This window comes from Schistocerca piceifrons, chromosome X (assembly GCF_021461385.2).
Source record: "Schistocerca piceifrons isolate TAMUIC-IGC-003096 chromosome X, iqSchPice1.1, whole genome shotgun sequence".
In the NCBI taxonomy this organism is placed as follows: domain Eukaryota; kingdom Metazoa; phylum Arthropoda; class Insecta; order Orthoptera; family Acrididae; genus Schistocerca; species Schistocerca piceifrons.
The window spans coordinates 971,047,771-971,071,429 of NC_060149.1; positions in this window are offsets into that span (position 1 = coordinate 971,047,771).

Here is a 23,659-nt window from a genome sequence, read left to right on the forward strand (position 1 = left end):
CGCTCAAAGCAAACCACAAACAATGAGTTGTTATACACTTCTTGTACTTAAGTCGGCATTGTGTCTTTTGTATTAAATCCAGGCGAAATTTCTGTGTTTCATCGTCAATGTGAGGGTCCATTGTATAGAGTAAATTTGCAGTAGTGCATCAGAATCTAATACTGATCTCCCAGGAAACGCTCAAAGCGAACCACAAACAATGAGAGGACTTACTCTTCTTGTACTTAAGTCGGCATTGTGCCTTTTGTATTAAATCCCGACGCAATTTGTGTTACTCATCGTCAATGTGAGGCATAAGGGATAGATTAAAGCTGCAGTTGTGCATCGAAATCTAATACTGATCTCCCAGTAAACGCTCAAAGCAAACCAGAAACAACGAGTAGATTTACTCTTCTTGTACTTAAGTCGGCATTGTGCCTATTGTATTAAATACCGACGCAATTTCTGTGTTTCCTCGTCAATGTGAAGATCCAAAGGATAGAGTAAAGCTGTAGCAGGGCATCGGAATCTAATACTGATCTCCCAGGAAACGTTCAAAGCAAAACACAAACTGTGAGAAGGTTAACTCTTCTCGTGCTTAAGTTGGCTTTGTGTCTTTTGTGTTAAATCCCGACGCAATTTCTGTGTTTTAACGTCAATGTGAAGGTCCAAGGGATCAAGTTTAGCAGCAGTAGTGCATCAGAATGTAATACTGATCTCCCAGGAGGCGCTCAAAGCAAACCACAAACAATGAGAACATTTACTGTTCTTGTGCTTAAGACGGCATTGTGCCTTTTGTATTAAATACCGACGCAATTTCTGTGTTTCATCGTCAATGTGAAGGTCCATGGGATAGAGTAAAGCTGCAGTAGTGCATCTGAATCTAATACTGATCTCCCAGGAAACACCCAAAGCAAACCACATACTATGAGAAGAATTACTCTTCTTGTACTTAAGTTGGCATTGTGCCTTTTGTATTAAGTCCCGAAGCAATTTCTGTGCTTCATCGTCAATGTGAAGGTCTAAGAAATTGGGTAAAGCTGCAGTTGTGTTTCGGAATCTAATACTGATTTCCCAGGAAACGCTCAAAGCAAACCACAAACAATGAGAAGATTTACTCTTCTTGTACGTAAGTTGGCATTGTCCCTTTTGTATTAAATCCCGACGCAATCTCTGTGTTTCATCGTCAATTTAAAGGTCCAAGAGATAGAGTAAAGCGGCAGTAGTGCATCGTAATCTAATACTGATCTCCCAGGAAACGCTCAAAGCAAACCACAAAAAATTATAAAAGATTTACTCTTCTCTTACTTAAGTCGGCATTCTGCCTTTTGTATTAAATCCCGACCCAATTTCTGTGTTCCATCGTCAATGTGATGGCCAAGGGATAGAGTAAAGCTGCAGTAATGTATCAGACCCTAATACTGATCTCCCAGGAAACGCTCAAAGCAAACCACAAACAATGAGAAGATTTACTCTTCTTGTACTTAAGTCGGCATTGTACCTTTTGTATTAAAACCCTACGCAATTTCTGTGTTTCATCATCAAGGTGAAGGTCCAAGTGATAGAGTAAAGCTGCAGTAGTCCATCCGAATCTAATACTGTTTTCCCAGGAAACGCTCATCGGAAACCAGAAAAAATGAGAGGATTTACTCTTCTTGAACTTAAGTCGCCATTGTGCCTTTTGCATTCCATTCCGACGTAATTTCTGTGTTTCATCGTCAATGTGGAGGTCCAAGGGATAGAGTTAAGCTGCAGTAGTGCATCGAAATCTAATACTGATCTCCCAGGAAACGCTCAAAGCAAATCTCGAACAATGAGAAGATTTACTCTTCTTCTACTTAAGTTGGCGTTGTGCCTTTTGTATTAAATCCCGACGTAATTTCTGTGTTTCATCGTCAATGTGAAGGTCCAAGGGATAGAGCAAAGCTGCAGTAGTGGATCGGAATCTAATACTGATCTCCCAGGAAACGCTCGAAGCAAACCTCAAACACTGAGAAGATTTACTCTTCTTGTACTTAAGTCGGCATTCTGCCTTTTGTATTAAGTCCCGACGCAGTTGCTGTGTTTCAACGTCAATGTGAAGGTCCAAGGAATGGAGTAAAGCTGCAGTAGTGCATCGGAATCTAATACTGAACACTAAGGAAACGCTCAAAGAAAACCAGAAACAATGAGAAGATTTACTCTTCTTGTACTTAAGTCGGCATTGTGCCTTTTGTGTGTAATCCCGACGCAAGTTCTGTTTTTCATCGTTAACGGCAAGGTCCAAGGGATACAGTATACCTGATGTGGCGCATCGAAAACTAAAACTGGTCTCCCATGAAACACTGAAAGCAAACCACAAACCATAACAAGATTTACTCTCAGGAAACGCTCAAAGCCAACTACAAACAATGAGAAGATTTACTCTTGTTGTACTTAATTCGTCATTGTGCCTTTTGTATTAAATCGTGTGGCAATTTCTACGTTTCATCGTCAATGTAAAGGTCAAACGGATAGAGTAAAGATACAGTAGTGCATCGGAATCTAACACTGATCTACCAGTACACGCTCAAAGCAAACCACAAACAATGAGATGTTATACTCTTCTTGTACTTAAGTCGGCATTGTGCCTTTTGTATTAAATCCCGGCGCAATTTCTGTGTTTCATCGTCAATGTGAAGGTCCAATGTATAGAGTAAATTTGCAGCAGTGCATCGGAATCTAATACTGATCTCCCAGGAAACGTTCAAAGCAAACCACAAACAATGAGAGGATTTACTCTTCTTGTACTTAAGTCTGCATTGTGCCTTTTGTATTAAATCCCGACGCAATTTGCGTGATTCATCGTCAATGTGAGGCCTAAAGGAAACATTAAAGCTGCAGTAGTGAATCGGTATCTAATACTGATCTCCCAGTAAACGCTCAAAGCAAACCAGAAACAATGAGTAGATTTACTTTTCTTGTACTTAAGTCGGCATTGTGCCTATTGTATTAAACCACGACGCAATTTCTGTGTTTCATCATCAATGTGAAGGTCCACGGGATAGAGTAACGCTGTAGAAGTGCATCGGAATGTAATACTGATCTCCAAGGAGACGTTCAGAGAAAACCACAAACAATGAGAAGATTAACTCTTCTTGTGCTTAAGTGGGCATTGTGCCTTTTGTATTAAATCCCGACGCAATTTCTGTATTTCATCGTCAATGAGAAAGTCCATGGTATTGAGTAAAGCTGCCGTAGGGCATTGGGATCTAAATCTGATCTCCCAGGAAAAGCTCAAAACGAACCACAAACAATGAGAAGATTTTCAGTTCTTGTACTTAAGTCGGCATTGTGCCTTTTGTATTATTTCCCGACGCAATTTCTGTGTTTCATCGTCAATGTGAGGGTCCAAGGGATAGAATCGAGCTGCAGTAGTGCTTCGGAATCTAATACTGATCTCCCAGGAGACGGTCAAAGCAAACCACAAACCATGAGAAGATTTACACTTCTTCTACTTAAGTCGGCATTGTGCCTTTTGTATTACGTCCCGACTCAATTTCTGTGTTTCATCGTCAATGTGAAGGTCCAAGGGATAAGGTAAAGCTGCAGTTGTGCTTCGGAATCTAATACTGATCTCACAGGAAACGCTCAATGCAAACCACAAACAATGAGAAGATTTACTATTCTTGTACCTAAGTCGGCATTGTGCCTTTTTTCTTACAAACCGACGCAATTTCTGTGTTTCATCGTCAATGTGAAGGTCCAAGGGATAGAGTAAAGATGCAGTAGTGCATCGGAATCTAATACTGATCTCCCAGGCAAGGCCAAAGCAACCCACAAACACTGAGAAGATTTACTCTTCTTGTACTTAAGTCGGAATTGTGCTTTTTATATTACATCCTTACGCAATTTCTGTGTTTCATCGTCAATGTGCAGGTCCAAGGGATAGAGTAAAGCTGCAGTAGTGTTTCGGAATCTAATACTGATCTCCCAGGACACTCTCAGTTCAAACCACAAACAATGAGAGAATTTTCACTTCTATTGCCTTTTGTATAAAATCCCCACGCAATTTCTGTGTTTCATCGTCAATGTGAATGTCCAAGGGATAGAGTTAAGCTGCAGTAGTGCATCGGAATGTAACACTGATGTCCCAGGAACCGATCAATGCAAACCACAAACAATGAGAGGATTCACTCTTCTTCTACTTAAGTCGGCATTGTGCAATTGGTATTAAATCGAAACGCAATATCTGTATTTCATCGTAAACGCGAAGGTTCAAGGGATACAGTAAACCCGATGTGGTGCAACGATATCTAGTACTGGTCTCCCAGGAAACGCTGAAAGCAAACCACAAACAATGAGAAGATTTACTCTTATTGTATTTATGTCGGCATTCAGCCTTTTCTATTAAAACCCGACGCAATATCTGTGTTTCATCATCAATGTGAAGGTCCAAGGGATAGAGTAAAGATGCAGTACTGCATCGGAATCTAAACTGATAACCCAGGAAACGTCCAAAGCAAACGACAAACAATGAGATGATTTACTCCTCTTGTAATTAAGTCGGCATTGTGCCTTCTGTATTAAATCCCGACGCAATACCTGTGTTTCATCGTCAATGTGAAAGTCCAAGGGATAGAGTAAAGATGCAGTAGTGCATCGGAGCCTAATGCTGATCTCCCTGGATACGCTCAAAGCAAACCACAAACAATGAGAAGATTTATTCTTCTTGTACTTAAGTCGGCATTGTGCCTTTTGTATTAAGTCCCAACGCAATTTCTGTATTTCATCGTGAATGTGAAATTCCAAGGGATAGAGTAAAGCTGCAGTTGTGCTTTGGAATCTAATACTGATCTCCCAGTAAACACTCAAAGCAAACCACAAACAGTGAGAAGATTTACTGTATTTGTACTTAAGTCGGCATTGTGGATTTTGTATTAAATCCCGACGCAATTTCTGTATTTCATCGTCAATGTAAAGGTCCAAGGGATGGAGTAAAGCTGCAGCAGTGCATCGCAATCTAATACTGATCTCCCAGGAAACGCTCAAACTAAACCACAATCAATGAGATGATTTACTCTTCTATTATTGAAGTTGGCATTGAGCTTTTTATATTATATCCTTATGCAATTTCTGTGTTTCATCGTCAATGTGAAGGTCCAAAAGATAGAGTAAAGCTGCAGTAGTGTTTCGGAATCTAATACTGATCTCTCAGGAATCGCTCGAAGCAAACCACAAACAATGAAAGGTTTACTCCTCTTGTACTTAAGAAGGCATAGTGATTTTTGTATTAAGTCCCGACGCAATGTCTGAGATTCATCGGCAATGTGAAGGTCCAGGGGTGGAGTAAAGCTGCAGTAGTGCTTCGGAATCTAATACTAATCTTTCGGGAAACGCTCAAAGCAAACAACAAACAATGAGAAAATCTACTCTTCTTGTACTTAAGAAAGCACTGTGACTTTTGTATTAAGTCCCGACCCAATTTCTGCGGTTCATCGTGAATGTGAATGTCCAAGGGATAGAGTAAATCTGTAGATGTACTTCGGAACCTAATACAGATCTCTCAAGAAACGCTCTAAGCAAACAACAAACAATGAGAAGATTTTCTCTTCTTGTACTTAAATCGGCATTGTCGCTATTGTATTAAATCCCGACGCAATTTCATCGTCAGTGTGAAGGTACAAGGGATGGAGTAAAGCTCCATTAGTGCTTCGGAATCTGGTACTGATCTCCCAGGAATCGCTCAAAGCAAACCACAAACAATGAGAGAATCCACTCTACTTGTACCTAAGAAGGCATTGTGACTTTTGTATTCAGTCCCGACCCAATTTCAGCGTTTCGTCGTCAATGTGAAGGTTCAACGGATAGAGTAAATCTGTAGATGTCCTTCGGAATCTAATACAGAACTCCCATGAAAGGCTCAAAGCAAACAACAAACAATGAGAAGATTTACTCTTCATGTACTTATGTCGCCATTGTGCGTTTTGTATTACATCTCGACGCAATTTCTGTGTTTCAACGTCAATGTGAAAGTCCAAGGGATAGAGTAAAGCTGCAGTTGTGCTTCGGGATCTACTACTAATCTCCCAGGAAACGCTCAAAGCAAACCACAAACAACTAGAAGATTTACTCTCCTTGTACTTAAGTCGGCATTGTGCCTTTTGTATTAAGTCACGACGCAATTTCTATGTTTCATCGTCAATGTGAAGGTCGAAGGGATCGAGTAAAGCAGCAGTAGTGCTTCGGAATCTAATACTGATATCCCAGGAAACGCTCAAAGCAAACCACTAACAATGAGAAGATTTACTCTTCTTGTACTTAAGTTGGCATTGTGAAATTTGTATTAAATCCGGACGCTATTTCTGTGTTTCATCGTCAATGTGAAGGTACAAGATATGGAGTAAATCTGCAGTAGAGCATCGGAATATAATACTGATCTCCCTGAAACGCTCAGAGCAAAGCACAAACAACGAGAAGATTTCCTCTTTTAGTACTTAAGTCAGCCTTGTGCCTTTTGTATTAAATCCCGACGCAACATCTGTGTTTCATCGTCAATGTGAAGGTCCAAGGGATAGAGTAAAGCCGCAGCAGTGCATCGGAATGTAATACTGATCTCCCAGGAAACGCCCAAAGCAAACCACAAACAATGAGGAGATTTATTCTTCTTGTACTTACGTCGGCACTGTGCCTTTTGTATTAAGTCCCAACGCACCTTCTGTATTTCATCGTGAATGTGAAATTCCAAGGGATAGAGTACAGCTGAAGTTGTGCTTCGGAATCTAACACTAATCTCCCAGTAAACGCTAAAAGCAAACCACAAACAATAAGAAGATTTACTGTTGTTGTACTTAAGTCGGCATTGTGCCTTTTAAATAAATACCGACGCAATTTCTGTATTTCATCGTCAATGTGAAGGTCCAAGGGATAGAGTGAAGCTGCAGCAGTTCATCGCAATCTAATACTGATCTCCCAGGAAACGCTCAAACCAAACCACAAACAATGGGAAGATTTACTCTTATTGTACTGAAGTCGGCATTGAGCCTTTTGTATTAAATCCCGACGCTATTTCTGTGTTTCATCGTCAATGTGAAGGTCCAAGGGATAGAGTAGAACTGCAGTAGTGCATCGGAATATAATACTGATCTCCCAGGAAACGCTCAAAGCAAACCACAAACAATGAGAAGATTTACTCTTCTTGTACTTAAGTTAACATTGTGAATTTTGTGTTAAATCCGGGCGCAATTTCTGTATTTCATCGTCATTGTAAAAGTGCAAGGGATGGAGTAAAGCTGCAGCAGTGAATCGGAATCTAATACTGATCTCTGAGCAAACGCACAAAGCAAACCACAAACAATGAGGATTTTTACTCTTCTTGTACTTTTGTCGGCATTGTGCTTTTTATATTACAGCCCGACGCAATATCTGTGTTTCATCGCCAATGTAAAGGTCCAAGGGATAGAGTTAAGCTGCAGTAGTGCATCGGAATCTAATTTTGATCATTAAGGAAACGCTCTAACCAAACCACAAAAATAAGAACATTTGCTCTTCTTGTGCTTAAGTCGTCATTGTACCTTTTGTATTAAATCGTGAGGTAATTTATGTGTTTCATTGTCAATGTAAAGGTCCAAGGGATGGAGTAACAATGCTGTAGTGCAATGGTATCTAGTACTGATCCTCTAGGGATCGCTCAAAGCAAACCACAAATAATGAGAAGATCTACTGTTCTTGTACTTAAGGCGGCATTGTGCCTTTTGTATTAAATCCCGACTCAATTTCTGTGTTTCATCGTCGTTGTGAAGGTCCAAGGGATAGAGTAAAGCTGCAGTAGCGCATCGGAATCTAATACTGATCTCCCAGGAAACGCTCAAAGCAAACCACAAACGTTGAGAAGATTTACACTTCTTGTACTTAAGTCGGCATTGTGCGTTTTCTATTAAATCAAGACGCAATTTCTGTGTTTCATCGTCAATGTGAAGGTCCAAGGGATAGAGTAAAGCTGCAATTGTGCATTGGAAGCTAATACTGATCTCTCAGAAAACGTTCAAAGCGAACCACAAGCAATGAGAAGTTTAACTCTTCTTGTGCTTAATTCGACATTGTGCCTTTTGTGTTAAATCCCGACGCATTTTCAGTGTTTCATCGTCAATGTGATGGTCCAAGGGATAGAGTAAAGCTGAAGTAGTGCATCGGAATGAAATACTGATCTCTCAGGAACCGATCAATCCAAACCACACACAATGAGAGGATTTACTCTTCTTCTACTTAAGTCGGCATTGTGCATTTGCTATTAAATCCCGAAGCTATATCTGTATTTCATCGTAAACATGAAGGTCCTAGGGATACAGTAAACCTGATGTGGTGTATCGAAATGTAATACAGGTCTCCCAGGAAAAGCTGAAAACAACCCACAAACACTGAGAAGATTTACTCTTCTTGTACTTAAGTCGTCATTGTTCCTTTTGTATTAAATCGTGAGGCACTTTCTGTGTTTCATCGTCAATGTGAAGGTCCAAGGATAGAGTAGAAGGGCAGTAGTGCATCGGAATCTAATACTGAGCTCCCAGGAAGCGCTCAAAGCAAACCACGAACAATGAAAAGATTTACTCATCTTGTACTTAAGTCGGCAATGTGCCATTTGTATTAAATCCCGACTCAATTTCTGTGTTTCATCGCCAATTTGAGGGTCCAAGGTAGAGTAAAGCTGCAGTAGGGCTTCGGAATCTAATACTGATCTCTCAGGAAACGCTCAAAGCCAACCACAAACAATGAGAAGATTTACTCTTCTTGTACTTATGTCGGCATTGTGCATTTTGTATTAAATCCCGACGCAATTTCTGGGTTTCACCGTCAATGTGAAGGTCCAAGGGATAGAGTAAAGCTGCAGTAGTGCTTCGGAATCTAATACCGATCTCTCAGGAAACGCTCAAAAGAAACCAAAAACAATGAGAAGATTTACACTTCTTGTACTTAAGTCGGCATCGTGCATTTTGTGTTAATTCCTGACGCAATTTCTGTGTTTCATCGTCAAAGTGAAGGTGCAAGGGATGGAGTAAAGCTGCATTAGTGCATCGGAATCTAATACTGATCTCCCAGCAAATCACAAAGCAAACCATAAAGAATGAGAAGATTTGCTCTCCTTGTACTTAATTCGATATTCTGCCTTTTGTATCAAATCCCAACGCAATATCAGTGTTTCATCGCCAATGTGAAGGTCCAAGGGATAGAGTAAAGCTGCAGTAGTGCATCGGAATCTAATACTGATCCCCCAGGAATCGCACAAAGCAAAACACAAACAATGAATAGATCTTCTCTTCTTGTACTTAAGTAGGCATTGTGCTTTTTGTATTAAGTCCCGACGCTATCTCTGTGCTTCATCGTCATTGTGAAGGTCCAAGGCATAGAGTAAAGCTCCAGTAGTGCATCGGAATCTAATACTGATCTCCCAGGAAACGCTCAAAGCAAACCAGAAACAAAGAGTTGATTTACTCTTAATGTACTTATGTCGGCATTGTGCGTTTTGTATTAAATCCCGACGCAATTTCTGTGCTTCATCGTCAATGTGTAGGTCCATGGGATAGAGTAAAGCTGCAGTAGTGCATCGGAATGTAATACTGATCTCCCAGGAAGCGCTCAAAGCAAACCACAAACAATGAGAAGATTTACTCTTCTTGTACTTAAGTCGACATTGTGCCTTTTGTATTAAATCCCGACGCAATTTCTGGGTTTCATCGCCAATGTGAAGGTCCACCTGATGTGGTGCATCGATATCTAATACTGGGCTCCCAGGAAACGCTGAAAGCAAACCACAGACAAAGGAAAGATTTCCTCTTCTTGTACTTAACCCGTCATTGTGCCTTTTGTATTAAATACCGACGCAATTTCTGTGTTTCATCGTCAATGTGAAGGTACAAGGCATAGAGTAAAGATGCAGTAGTGCATACGAATCTAATACTGATCTCCCAGGAAGCGCTCGAAGAAAACCACAAATGATAAGAAGATATACTCTTCGTGTACTTAAGTCGACATTGTGCCTTTTGTATTAAATCCTGAGGCAGCTTCTGTGTTTTATCGTAAATGTGAAGGTCCAAGGGAAAAAGATGCGGTAGTGCATCGGAACCATATACTGATCTCCCAGGAAACGCTCAAAACAAACCAAAAACAATGAGAAGATTTACTCTTCTTGTACTTTAGTCGGCATTGTGCCTTTTGGATTAAGACACGACGCAATTTCTGTGTTTCATCGTCAATGTGAAGGTCCAAGAGATGAAGTAAAGTTGCAGTAGTGCATCGTAATCTAATACTGACTTCCCAGGAAACGCACAATTCAAACCATAAGCATTGAGAGGATTTACTTTTCTTGTCCTTATGTCGGCATTGTGCCTTTTGTATTAAATCCCGACGCAATTTCTGTGTTTCATCGTCAATGTGAACGTCCAAGGGATAGAGTAAGGCTGCAGTAGTCCATCGCAATCCAACACTGATCTCCCAGGAAACGCTCAAAGCAAACCACATACAATGAGAAGATTTACTCTTTTCATACATTAGTCGGCATTGTGTCTTTTGTATTAAATCCCGACGCAATATCTGTGTTTCATCTCCAATGTGACGGTCCAAGGGATACAGTAAGCTGCATTATAGCTTCGGAATCTAATACTGATTTCCCAGGAAACGATCAAAACAAACAACAAACAATGAGAAGATTTACTCTTCTTGTACTTACGTCGGCATTGTGCCTTTTGTATTAAATCCCGACGCAATTTCTGTGTTTCATCGTCAATGTGATGGTCCAAGGGATAGAGTAGAGCTGCAGTAGTGCATCGGAGTCTAATACTGATCTTCCAGGAAACGCTCAAAGCAAACCCCAAACAATGAGAAGATTTACTCTTCTTGTACTTCAGTCGGCATTGTGTATTTTGTATTCAGTCCCGACGCTCTCTCTGTATTTCATCGTCAATGTGAAGGTCCAAGGCATAGATTTAAGCTGCAGTAGTGCATAGCAATCAAATACTGATCTCCCAGGAAACGCCAAAAGCAAACAACAAACAATGAGAAGATTTACTCGTATAGTACTTCAGTCGGCATTGTGCGTTTTGTAATAAATCCCGACGCAATTTCTGTGTTTCATCGTCAATGTGAAGGTCCAATTGATAGAGTAAAGCTGGAGTACTGCATCTGATTGTAATACTGATCTCCCAGGAAGCGCTCAAAGCAAACCACAAACAATGAGAAGATTCACTCTCCTTGTACTTAAGTCGGCATTGTGCATTTTGTATTAAGACACGACGAAATTTCTGTGCTTCATCGCCTATGTGAAGGTCCCAGGGATAGAGTAAAGCTGCAGCAGTGCATTGGAATCTAAAACTGATCTCCCAGGAAACGCTCAAAGCAAACCACAAACAGTGAGAAAATTTACTTTTCTGGTCCTTATGTCGGCATTGTGCCTTTTGTATTAAATCCCGACGCAATTACTGTGTTTCATCGTCAATGTGAAGGTCCAAGGGAAAGAGTAAGGCTGCAGCAGTGCATCGGAATCTAACACTGATCTCCCAGGAAGCGATCAAAGCAAACCACAAACAATGAAAAGTTTTACTCTTCCTGTACTTATGTCGGCATTGTGCCATTTGTGTCAAGACCCGACACAATTTCTGTGCTTCATCGACAATGTGAAGGTCCAAGGGATAGAGTAGAGCTGCAGTAGTGCATCGCAATCCAATACTGTTATCCAAGGAAACGCTCAATTCAAACCGCAAACAATGAGAAGGTTTACTCTTCTTGTACTTAAGTCGACAATGTGCCTTTTGTATTAAAACCCCACGAAATTTCTGTGTTTCATCGTCAATGTGAAGGTCCAAGGCATAGAGTAAATCTGCAGTTGTGCTTCGGAATCTAAAACTGATCTCCCAGGAAACGCTAAAAGCAAACCACAAACTATGAGAAGATATACTCTTCTTGTATTTAAGTCGGCATTGTGCATTTTGTATTAAATCCCGACGCAGTTTCTGTGTTTCATCGTCAATGTGAACGACCAAGGGATAGAGTAAGGCTGCAATAGTGCATCGCAATCCAACACTTATCTCCCAGGGAACGCTCAAAGCAAACCACATACAATGAGAAGATTTACTCTTTTCGTACATTAGTCGGCATTGTGCCTTTTGTATTAAATCCCGACGCAATTTCTGTGTTTCTTCGCCAATGTGAAGGTCCAAGGGATAGAGTAAACCTGATGTTGTGTATCGATATCTAATACTGGGCTCCCAGGAAATGCGTAAAGCAAACCACAAACAAAGAGAAGATTTCCTCTTCTCGTACATAAGCCGTCATTGTGCCTTTTGTATTAAATCCCGAAGCAATTTCTGTGTTTCGTCGTCAATGTGAACGTTCAAGGGATGGAGTAAAGATGCAGTAGTGCATAGGAATCTAATACTGATCTGTCAGGAAGCGCTCGAAGCAAACCACAAATAATAAGAAGATTTACTCTTCTTGTACTTAACTTGAGATTGTGCCTTTTGTATTAAATCCTGAGGCAATGTCTGTGTTATATCGTAAATATGCAGGTCCAAGGGATAAAGATGCAGTAGTGCATCGGAACCAAATATTGATCTCCCAGGAAACGCTCAAAGAAAACCACAAACAATGAAAAGATTTACTCTTCTTGTACTTACGACGTCATTGTGCCTATTGTATAAATGCCGAGGCAAATTCTGTGTTTCATCGTCAGTGTAAAGGTCCAAGGGATAGAGTAAAGATGCAGTAGTTCATAGGAATCTAATGCTGATCTCCCAGGAGATGCTCGAAGCAAACCACAAGGAATGAGAAGATTTACTCTTCTTGTATTTAAGTGGGCATTGAGCCTTTTGTATTAAATCCACACGCAATTTCTGTGTTTCATCGTCAATGTGAAGGACCAAGGGATACAGTAAAGCTGCATTATTGCATCGGAATCTAATACTGATTTCCCAGGAAACGCTCAAAACAAACCACAAACAATGAGAAGATTTACTCTTCTTGTACTTAAGTCGGCATTGTGCCTTTTGTATTAATTCCCGACGCTATTTCTGTGATTCATCGTCAATGTGAAGGTCCAAGAGATAGAGTAAGGCTGCAGTAGCGCATCGGAATCTAACTCTGATGTCCCAGGAAATGCTCAAAGCAAACCACATACAATGAGAAGATTTACGCTCCTTAAACTTAAGTCGGCATTGTGCCTATTATATTAAATATGGACTCAATATCTGTATTTCATCGTAAACGTGAAGGTCCAAGGGATAAAGTAAACCAGTTGTACTGCATCGAAATCTAATACTGGTCTCTCAGGAAACGCTCAAAACAAACCACAAACAATGAGAAGATTTACTCTTCTTGTACTTAAGTTGGCATTGTGCCTTTTGTATCAAATCCCGAAGCAATTTCTGTGTTTCATCGCCAATGTGAAGGTCCAAGGGATAGAGTAAAGCTGCAGTAATGCTTCGGAATCTAATACCGATCTCTCAGGAAACGCTCAAATTAAACCACAAACAATGAGGAGATTTACACTTCTTGTACTTAAGTCGGCATTGTGCCTTTTGAATTAATTCCCACGCATTTTCTGTGTTTCATCGTCAATGTGAAGGTCCAAGGGATAGAGTAAAGCTGCAGTAGTGCATCGGAATCTAATACTGGTCTCTCAGGAAACCCTCAAAGCAAACCACAACCAATGAGAAGATTTACTCTTCTTGTACTTAAGTCGGCATTGTGCATTTTGTGATAAATCCCGAAGCAATTTCTGTGTTTCATCGTCAATGTGCAGGTCCAAGGGATAGAGTAAAGCAGCAGTAGTGCATCGGAGTCTAATACTGATCTCCCAGGAAACGCTCAAGCAAACCAAAAGCAATGAGAAGATTTACTCTTCTTGTACTTAAGTCGGCATTGTGCATTTTGTGATAAATCCCGACGCAATTTCTGTGTTTCATCGTCAATGTGAAGGTCCAAGGGATAGAGTAAAGCTGCATTAGTGCATCGGAACCTAATACTGATCTCCCAGCAAATAACAAAGCAAACCATAAACAATGAGAAGATTTGATCTCCTTGTACTTAATTCGGCATTGTGCCTTTTGTTTCAAATCCCAACGCAATATCAGTGTTTCATCGCCAATGTGAAGGTCCAAAGGATAGAGTAAAGCTGCAGTAGTGCATCGGAATGTAATACTGATCCCACAGGAATCGCACAAAGCAAAACACAAACAATGAGTAGATCTTCTCTTCTTGTACTTAAGTCGGCATTGTGCCTTTTGTATTAAGTCCCGACGCTATCTCTGTGTTTCATCGTCAATGTGAAGGTCCAAGGCATAGAGTAAAGCTGCAGTAGTGCATCGGAATCTAATACCGATCTCCCAAGAAACGCTCTAGCAAACCAGAAACAATGAGAAGATTTACTCTTATTCTTCTTAAGTCGGTATTGTGCCTTTTGTATTAAATCCCGACGCAATTTCTATATTTCGTCGTAATCGTCATGGTCCAAGGGATACAGTAAACCTGATGTGGTGAATCGATATCTTATACTGGGATCCCAGGAAACGCTGAAAGCAAACCGCAAACAAAGAGATGATTTCCTCTTCTTGTACTTAAGCAGTCATTGTGCCTTTTGCATTATATCCCGAGGCAATTTCTGTGTTTCATCGTCAATGTGAAGGTCCAAGGTATAGAGTAAAGATGCAGTAGTGCATAGGAATCTAATACTGAACTCCCAGAAAGCGCACGAAGCAAACCACAAATAATAAGAAGATTTACTCTTCTTGTACTTAAGACGGCGTTCTGCATTTTGTATTAAGTCCCGACGCAATTTCTGTGCTTCATCGTCAATATGAAGGTCCAAGGCATAGAGTAAATCTGCAGTTGTGCTTCGGAATCTAAAACTTATCTCCCGAGAAACGCTAAAAGCAAACCACAAACTATGAGAAGATTTACTCTTCTTGTATTTAAGTCGGCATTGTGCTTTTGTATTAAATCCGGACGCAGTTTCTGTGTTTCATCGTCAATGTGACGGTGCAAGGGATGGAGTAAGGCTGCAGTGGTTCATCGGAATCTAATACTGATCTCCCAGAAACGCTCAAAACAAACCACAAACAATGGGAAGATTTACTCTTCTTGTACTTAAGTCGGCATTGTGCATTTTGTATTGAATCCCGACGTAGTTTCTGTGTTTCATCGTCAATGTGAAGATCCATGGGATATAGTAAAGCTGCAGTAGTGAATCGGAATCTAATACTGATCCCTCGGGAATCTCTCAAAGCAAACCACAAAAAATGAGAGGATTTACTCTTCTTGTACTTAAGTCGGCATTGTGCATTTTGTATTAAATCCCGACGCAATTTCTGTGTTTCATCGTCAATGTGAACGTCCACGGGATAGAGTAAGGCTGCAGTAGTGCATCGCAATCCAACACTTATCTCCCAGAAACGCTCAAAGCAAACCACATACAATGAGAAGATTTACTCTTTTCATACATTAGTCGGCATTGTTCCTTTTGTATTAAATCCCGACGCAATATATGTATTTCAACGTAAACGTCAAGGTCCAAGGGATACAGTAAACCTGATGTGCTGCACCGAAATCTAATACTGGTCTCCCATGAAACGCTGAAAGCAAACCACAAACAATTAGAAGATTGACTCTTCTTGTACTTAAGTCGACATTGTGGCGTTTGTATTAACTCCTGAGGCAAATTCTGAGTGTTATCGTAAATGTAAAGGTCCAAGTGATAAAGATGCAGTAGTGCATCATAACCAAATACTGATCTCCCAGGAAACGCTCAAAGCAAACCACAAGCAATGAGAAGATTTACTCTTCTTGTACTTAAGTCGGCATTGTGCCTTTTGTAATAAATCCCGACGCAATTTCTGTGTTTCATCGCCAATGTGAAGGTCCAAGGGATAGAGTAAAGCAGCAGTAGTGCTCCGGAATCTAATACCGATCTCCCAGGAAACGCTGAAAGCAAACCACAAACAATTACAAGATTTTCTCTTCTTGTACTTAAGTCGCCATTGTGCCTTTGTATTACATCCTGAGTCAATATCTGTGTTTCATCGTAAATGTGAAGGTCCAAGGGATAGAGTAAAGATGCAGTAGTGCATCGGAACCTAATACTGATCTCACAGGAAACACTCACAGCAAACCTCAAACGATGTGAAGATTTACTCTTCTTGTACTTAAGTCGGCATTGTGCATTTTGTATGTAATCCCGACGCAATTTCTATGTTTCATCGCCAATGTGAATGTCCAAAGAATAGAGTAAAGCTGCAGTAGTGCTTCGGAATCTAATACTGATCTCTCAGGATACGCTCAAAGGAAACCACAAACAATGAGAAGATTTACTCTTATTGTACTTAAGTCGGAATTGTGCCTTTTGGATTAAGTCCCGACTCAATTTCTGTGTTTCATCGTCAATGTGAAGATCCAAGGGATAGAGTAAATCTGCAGTTGTGATTCGGTATCTAAAACTGATCTCCCAGGAAACGCTCAAAGCAAACCACAAACTATGAGAAGATTTCTTCTTCTTGTATTTAAGTCGGCATTGTGCTTTTGCATTAAATCTGGACGCAATTTCTGTGTTTCATCGTCAATGTGAAGATGCAAGGGATTGAGCAGAGCTGCAGTAGTGCCTTGTAATCTTAAACTGATCTCCCAGGAAACGCTCAAAGCAAACCAGAAACAATGAGAAGATTTACTCTAATTCTTCTTAAGTTGGTATTGCGCCTTTTGTATTAAATCCCGACGTAGTTTCTGTGTTTCATCGTCAATGTGACGGTGCAAGGGATGGAGTAAGGCTGCAGTGGTGCATCGGAATCTAATACTGATCTCCCAGAAACGCTCAAAGCAAACCCCAAACAATGGGAAGATTTACTCTTGTTGTACTTAAGTCGGCATTGTGCATTTTGTATTGATTCCCGACGCAATTTCTGTGCTTCATCGTCAATGTGAAGATGCAAGGGATGGAGCAGAGCTGCAGTAGTGCATTGCATTCTAAAACTGATCTCCCAGGAAACGCTCAAAGCAAACCACAAACAATGAAAAGTTTTACCCTTCTTGTACTTAAGTTGGCACTGTGCCTTTTGTATTACATCCCGACGCAATTTCTGTGTTTCATCGTCAATGAGAGGGTCCAAGGGATAGAGTAAAGATGCAGTAGTGCATAGGAATCTAATACTGATCTCCCAGGAAACGCACGAAGCAAACCACAAATAATAAGTGGATTTACTCTTCTTGTAATTAAGAGGGCATTGTGCAATTTGGACTAAGTCCCGACGTAATTTCTGTGCTTCATTGTCAATGTGAAGGTCCAAGGGATAGAGTAAAGCCGTCGTAGTGCATTGGAATGAAAAACTAATCTTCCAGGTAACGCTCAAAGCAAACCACAAACAGTGAAATGATTTACTCTTTGTACTTATGTCGGCATTGTACCTTTTGTATCAAATCCAAACGCAATTTCTGTGTTTCATCGTCAATGTGAAGGTCCAAGGGATAGAGTAAGGCTGCAGTAGTGCATCGGAATCTAATACTGATCTCCCAGGAAAGAATCAATTCAAACCTCAAACAATGAGAAATTTACTCTTCTTGTACTCAAATCGGCATTATGCCTTTTGTATTAAATCCCGACGCGATTTCTGTATTTCATCGTAAACGTGAAGGTCCAAGGGATACAGTAAACCTGGTGTGGTGCTTCGAAATCTAAAACTGGTCTCCCAGGCAACGCTGAAATCAAACCACAAACAATGAGAAGATTAACTCATTTTGTACGTAAATTGTCATAGTGGAATTTGTATTAAATCCTAAAGCAATTTCTGTGTTTCTTCGTCAATTTAAAGGTCCAAGGAATACAGTAAGAATGCAGTAGTGCATCGGAAGCTAATACTGATCTCCCAGGAAACGCTCAAAGCAAGCTACTAAGAATGAGAATATTTACTCTTCTTGTGCTTAAGTCGGCATTGTGCCTTTTGTATCAAATCCCGACGCAATTTCTGTGTTACATCGTCAATGTGAAGGTCCATGGGATAGAGAAAAAACTGCAGTTGTCATCGGAATCTAATACTGACCTCGCAGGAAACGCTCAAAGCAAACCACAAACATTGAGAAGATTTACTCTTCTTGTACGTAAGACGGCATTGTGCCCTTTGTATTAAATCCCGACGCAATTTCTGTGTTTCATCGTCAATGTGAAGGTCTAAGAGATAGAGTAAAGGTCCAGTAGTGCATCGGAATCTAATACTGATCTCCCAGGTATCGCTCAAAACAAACCACAAACAATGAGAAGATTCACTCTTCTTGAACTTAAGTTGGCATTTTGAATTTTGTATTAATTTCCGACGCAATATCTGGGTTTCATCGTCAATGAGAAGGTCCAAGGGATAGAGTAGAGCTACAGTAATGCGTCGGAATCTAATACTGATCTCCCAGGAAATGCTCAAAGCAAACCACAAACAATGAGAAGACTTACTCTTCTTGTACTTAAGTCTGCAGAGTGCCTTATGTATTAAATCCCGACGCAATTTCTGTGTTTCATCGTCAAAGTGAAGCTCCAAGGGATAGAGTAAGGCTTCAGTAGTGCATCGGAATCTAACACTGGTCTCCCAGGAAACGCTCATAGCAAACGACAGACAATGAGAACATTTTCTCTTCTTGAACTTAAGTCGGCATCGTGCCTTTTCTATTTAATCCCGTCGCAATATCTTTGTTTCATCGTCAATGTGAAGGCCCAAGGGATTGAGTAAAGCTGCAGTAGTGCATCGCAATCTAATACTGATCTCCCAGGAAACGCTCAAAGCAAACCACAAACAATGAGATGATTTACTTTTCTTGTACTTAATTCGCCATTGTGCCTTTTGATTTAATCCTGACGAAATTTCCGTGTTTTATTGTGAATGTGAAGGTGCAAGGGATAGCGTAAAGCTGCAGTAGTGCATCGGAATCTAATACTGATCTCACAGGAATCGCTCAAAGCAAACTAGAAACACTGAGAAGATTTACTTTTCTTGTACTGAAGTCGGCATTGTGCCTTTTGTATTAAACCTGACGCAATTTCTGTGTTTCATCGTCAATGTGAAGGACCAAGGGATACAGTAAAGCTGCAGTAGTGCATCGGAATCAAATACTGATCACCCAGAAAACGCTCATAGCAAACCACAAACAATGTGAAAACTTCCTCCTGTTGTGTTAAAGTCGGCATTGTGAATTTTCTATTAAATCCCGACGCAATTTCTGTGATTTATCGCCTATGTGAAGGTCAAACGGATAATGCTGCAGTAGTGCATTGTAATCTATTACTGATCCCCCAGGAAACGCTCATAGAAAACCACAAACAATGAGAAGATTTTCTCTTCTTGTACTTAAGTCGGTATTGTGCCTTTTGTATTAGATCTGGACGCAAATTCAGTGTTTTATCGTCAATGGGAAGGTCTTAGGGATAGAGTAAAGATGCAGTAGTGCATCCGAATCAAATACTGATCTCCCAGGAATCGCTCAAAACAAACCACAAACAGTGAGAATATTCACTGTTCTTGAACTTAAGTCGGCATTGTGCATTTTGTATTAATTCCCGACGCAATTTCTGTGTTTCATCGTCAATGTGAAGGTCCAAGGGATAGAGTGGAGCTGCAGTAGTGCGTCGGAATCTAATTCTGATGTCCCAGGAAATGCTCAAAGCAAACCACAAACAATGAGAAGACTTACTCTTCTTGTACTTTATTCGGCATTGTGCCTTTTGTATAAAATCCCGACGCAATTTCTGTGTTTCATCGTCAATGTGAAGGTGCAAGGGATAGGGTAAAGCTGCAGTAGTACATGGGAATCTAATACAGATCTCCGAGCGAACGCACAATGCAAACCACAACAATGAGAAGATTTCCTCTTCCTGTACTTAAGTCGACATTGTGCCTTTGTATGAAATCACGACGCAATATCTGTGTTTCATCGTCAATGTGAAGGTCTAAGGGATAGAGTAAAGCTGCAGTAGTGCATCGGAATCTAATACTGATCTCCCAGGAAATGCTGAAATCAAACCACAAGCAATGCGAAGATTTACTCTTCCTGTACTTAAGTCGGCATTGAGCATTTTGTATTAAATCCCGACGCAATTTCTGTGTTTGATCGTCAATGTGAAGGTGCAAGGGTTATAGTAAAGCTGCAGTAGTGCATCGGGATCTAATACTGATCTGCCAGGAAACGCACATAGCAAACCACCAACCATCAGAAGATTGACTCTTCATGTACTTAAATCGGCATTGTGATTTTTAATTAAATCCCGACGCAATTTCTGTGTTTCATCGTCAATGCGATGAATTAAGGAATAGAGTAAAGCTGCAGTAGTGCATCGGAATCTAATACTGATCTCCCAGCAAACCCACAAAGCAAACCACAAACAATGAGGAGATTTACTCTGCTTGTACTTAAGTGGGCATTGTGCCTTTTGTATTAAATCCCGACGCAATATCTGTGTATCATCGTCAATCAGGAGGTCCAAGGTATAGAGTAAAGATGCAGTAGTGCATCGGAATCTTATACTGATCTCCCAGGAAACGGTCAAATCAAACCACAAACAGTGAGATGGTTTATTCTTCTTGTACTTAAGTCAGCATTCAGCCTTTTGTATTTAGACCCGACGCAATTTCTGGATTTCATCATCAATGTGAAGGTCCAAGGTATAGAGTAAAGCTGCAGTAGTGCATCGGATTCTAATACTGATCCCCCAGGAATCGCTCAAAGCAAACCACAAACAATGAGAAGATCCACTCTTCTTGTACTTAAACCGGGATTGTGCCTTTTGTATTAAATCCCGACGCAATATCAATGTTATATCGTCAATGTGAAGGCCCAAGGGATTGAGTAAAGCTGCAGTAGTGCATCGCAATCGAATACTGATCTCCGAGGAAACGCTCAAAGCAAACCACAAACAATGACAAGATTTACTCTTCCTGTACTTAATTCGCCATTGTGTCTTTTGATTTAAACCCGACGAAATTTCCGTGTTTCATTGTCAATGTGAAGGTTCAAGGGATAGAGTTAACCTCCAGTAGTGCATCGGAATGTAATACTCATCTCCTAGGAAACGCTCAAAGCAAACCACAAACAATTTGAAAATTTCCTCCTGTTGTATTAAAGTCGGCATTGTGAATTTTCTATTAAATCCCGACGCAATTTCTGTGATTTATCGCCTATGTGAAGGTCAAACGGATAATTCTGCAGTAGTGCATTGGAATCTAATACTGATCCCCCAGGAAACGCTCATAGCAAACCACAAACAATGAGAAGATTTTCTCTTCTTGTACTTAAGACGGTATTGTGCCTTTTGTATTAAATCTTTACGCAAATTCAGTGTTTCATCGTCAATGTGTAGGTCTAAGGGATAGAGTAAAGATGCAGTAGTGCATCGGAATCAAATACTGATCTCCCAGGAGTCGCTCAAAACAAACCACAAACAGTGAGAATATTCACTCTTCTTGAACTTAAGTCGGCATAGTGCATTTTGTATTAATTCTCGACGCAATTTCTGTGTTTCATCGTCAATGTGAAGGTACAAGTGATAGAGTAGAGCTGCAGTAGTGCGTCGGAATCTAATACTGATCTCCCAGGAAATGCTCAAAGCAAACCACAAACAATTAGAAGACTTACTCTTCTTGTACTTTACTCGGCATTGTGCCTTTTGTATAAAATCCCGACGCAATTTCTGTGTTTCATCGTCAATGTGAAGGTGCAAGGGATAGGGTAAAGCTGCAGTAGTGCATCGGAATCTAATACAGATCTCCCAGCAAACGCACAAAGCAAACCATAACAATGAGAGGATTTGCTCTTCTTGTACTTAAGTCGGCATTGTGCCCTTTGTATTAAATCACGACGCAATATCTGTGTTTCATCGTCAGTATGATGGTCTAAGGGATTGAGTAAAGCTGCAGTATTGCATAGGAATCTAATACTGATCTCACAGGAAATGCTGAAATCAAACCACACGCAATGCGGAGCTTTACTCTTCCTGTACTTAAGTCGGCATTGTGCATTTTGTATTAAATCCCGACGCAATTTCTGTGTTTCATCGTCAATGTGAAGGTGCAAGGGTTAGAGTAAAGCTGCAGTAGTGCATCGGGATCTAATACTGATCTCCCAGGAATCGCACAAAGCAAACCACCAACCATCAGAAGATTGACTCTTCATGTACTTAAGTCGGCATTGTGATTTTGTATTAAATCCCGACGCAATTTCTGTGTTTCATCGTCAATGTGATGATCTAAGGGTTAGAATAAAGCTGCAGTAGTGCATCGGAATCTAATACCGATCTGACAGGAAACGCTCAAAGCAAACCACAAACAATGTTAAAATTTACTCCTGTTGTACTAAAGTAGACATTGGGCCTTTTGTATTAAATCCCGAAGCAAATTCTGTGTTTCATCGTCTTTGTGAAGGTCAATAGGATAAAGCTGCAGTAGTGCATTGGAATCTAATACTGATCTCCCAGGAAACGCAGGTAGCAAACCACAAACAATGAGAAGATATTCTCTTCTTGTACTTAAGTCGGTATTGTGCCTTTTGTATTAAATCCGGACGCAAATTCTGTGTTTTATCGTGAATGTGAATTGCCAAGGGATAGAGTAACCCTGCAGTAGTGCATCGGAATCTAATACTGATCTCGCAAGAAACTCTCAAAGCAAACCTCAAACAATGTGAAGATTTCATTTTCTTGTACTTAAGTCAGCATTGTGCCTTTTGGATTAAATACCGACGCAATTTCTGAGTTTCATAGTCAAAGTGAACGTCAAAGGGGTAGAGTAAATCTGCAGTAGTGCTTCGGAATCTAATACTGGTCTCCCAGGAATCGCTGAAAGCAAACCACAAACAATGAGAAGATTTACTCTTCTTGTACTTCAGTCGGCATTGTGCATTTTGTATTAAATCCCGACGCAATTTCTGTGTTTCATCGTCAATGTGAAGGTGCAAGGGATGGTGTAAAACTGCAGTAGTGCATCGGAATGAAATACTGTTCTCCCACAAACGATCAAATCAAACCACAAACTACGAGAAGATACACTCTTCTTGTACGTTAGTCAGCATTGTGCCTTTTCTATTAAATCGCGACTTAATTTCTGTGTTTCGCCGTCAATGTGAAGGTCTAAGGGATAGAGTAAAGCTGCAGTAGTGCATCGGAATCTAATACTGGTCTCCCAGGAAATGCTCAAAGCAAACCACAAACAATGAGAGGATTTACTCTACTTGTACTTAGGATGGCATTGTGCCTTTTGTAATAAATCCCGAAGCAATTTCTATGTTTCATCGTCAATGTCAAGGTCCAACGGATAGAGTAAAGCTGCAGTAGTGCAACGGAATCTACTAATGATCTCCCAATAAACGCTCAAAGCACACCACAAACAATGAGATGATTTACTCTTCTTGTTCTTATGTCGGCTTTGTGACTTTTGATTTAATCCCGACGCAATATCTGTGTTTCATCGTCAATGTGAAGGTCCATGGGATAGGGTAAAGCTGCAGTAGTGCATCGGAATCTTATACTGATCTCCCAGGTAACGCTCATAAGCACACCACAAACAATGAGACGATTTACTCTTCTTGTACTAAAGTCGCCATTGTGCCTTTTGAATTAAATCCCGATGCAATTTCTGTGTTTTATCGTCAATGCTAAGGTCCAAGGTATAGGGTAAAGCTGCAGTTGTGCATTGTAACCTAATATTGCTATCCCAGGAAC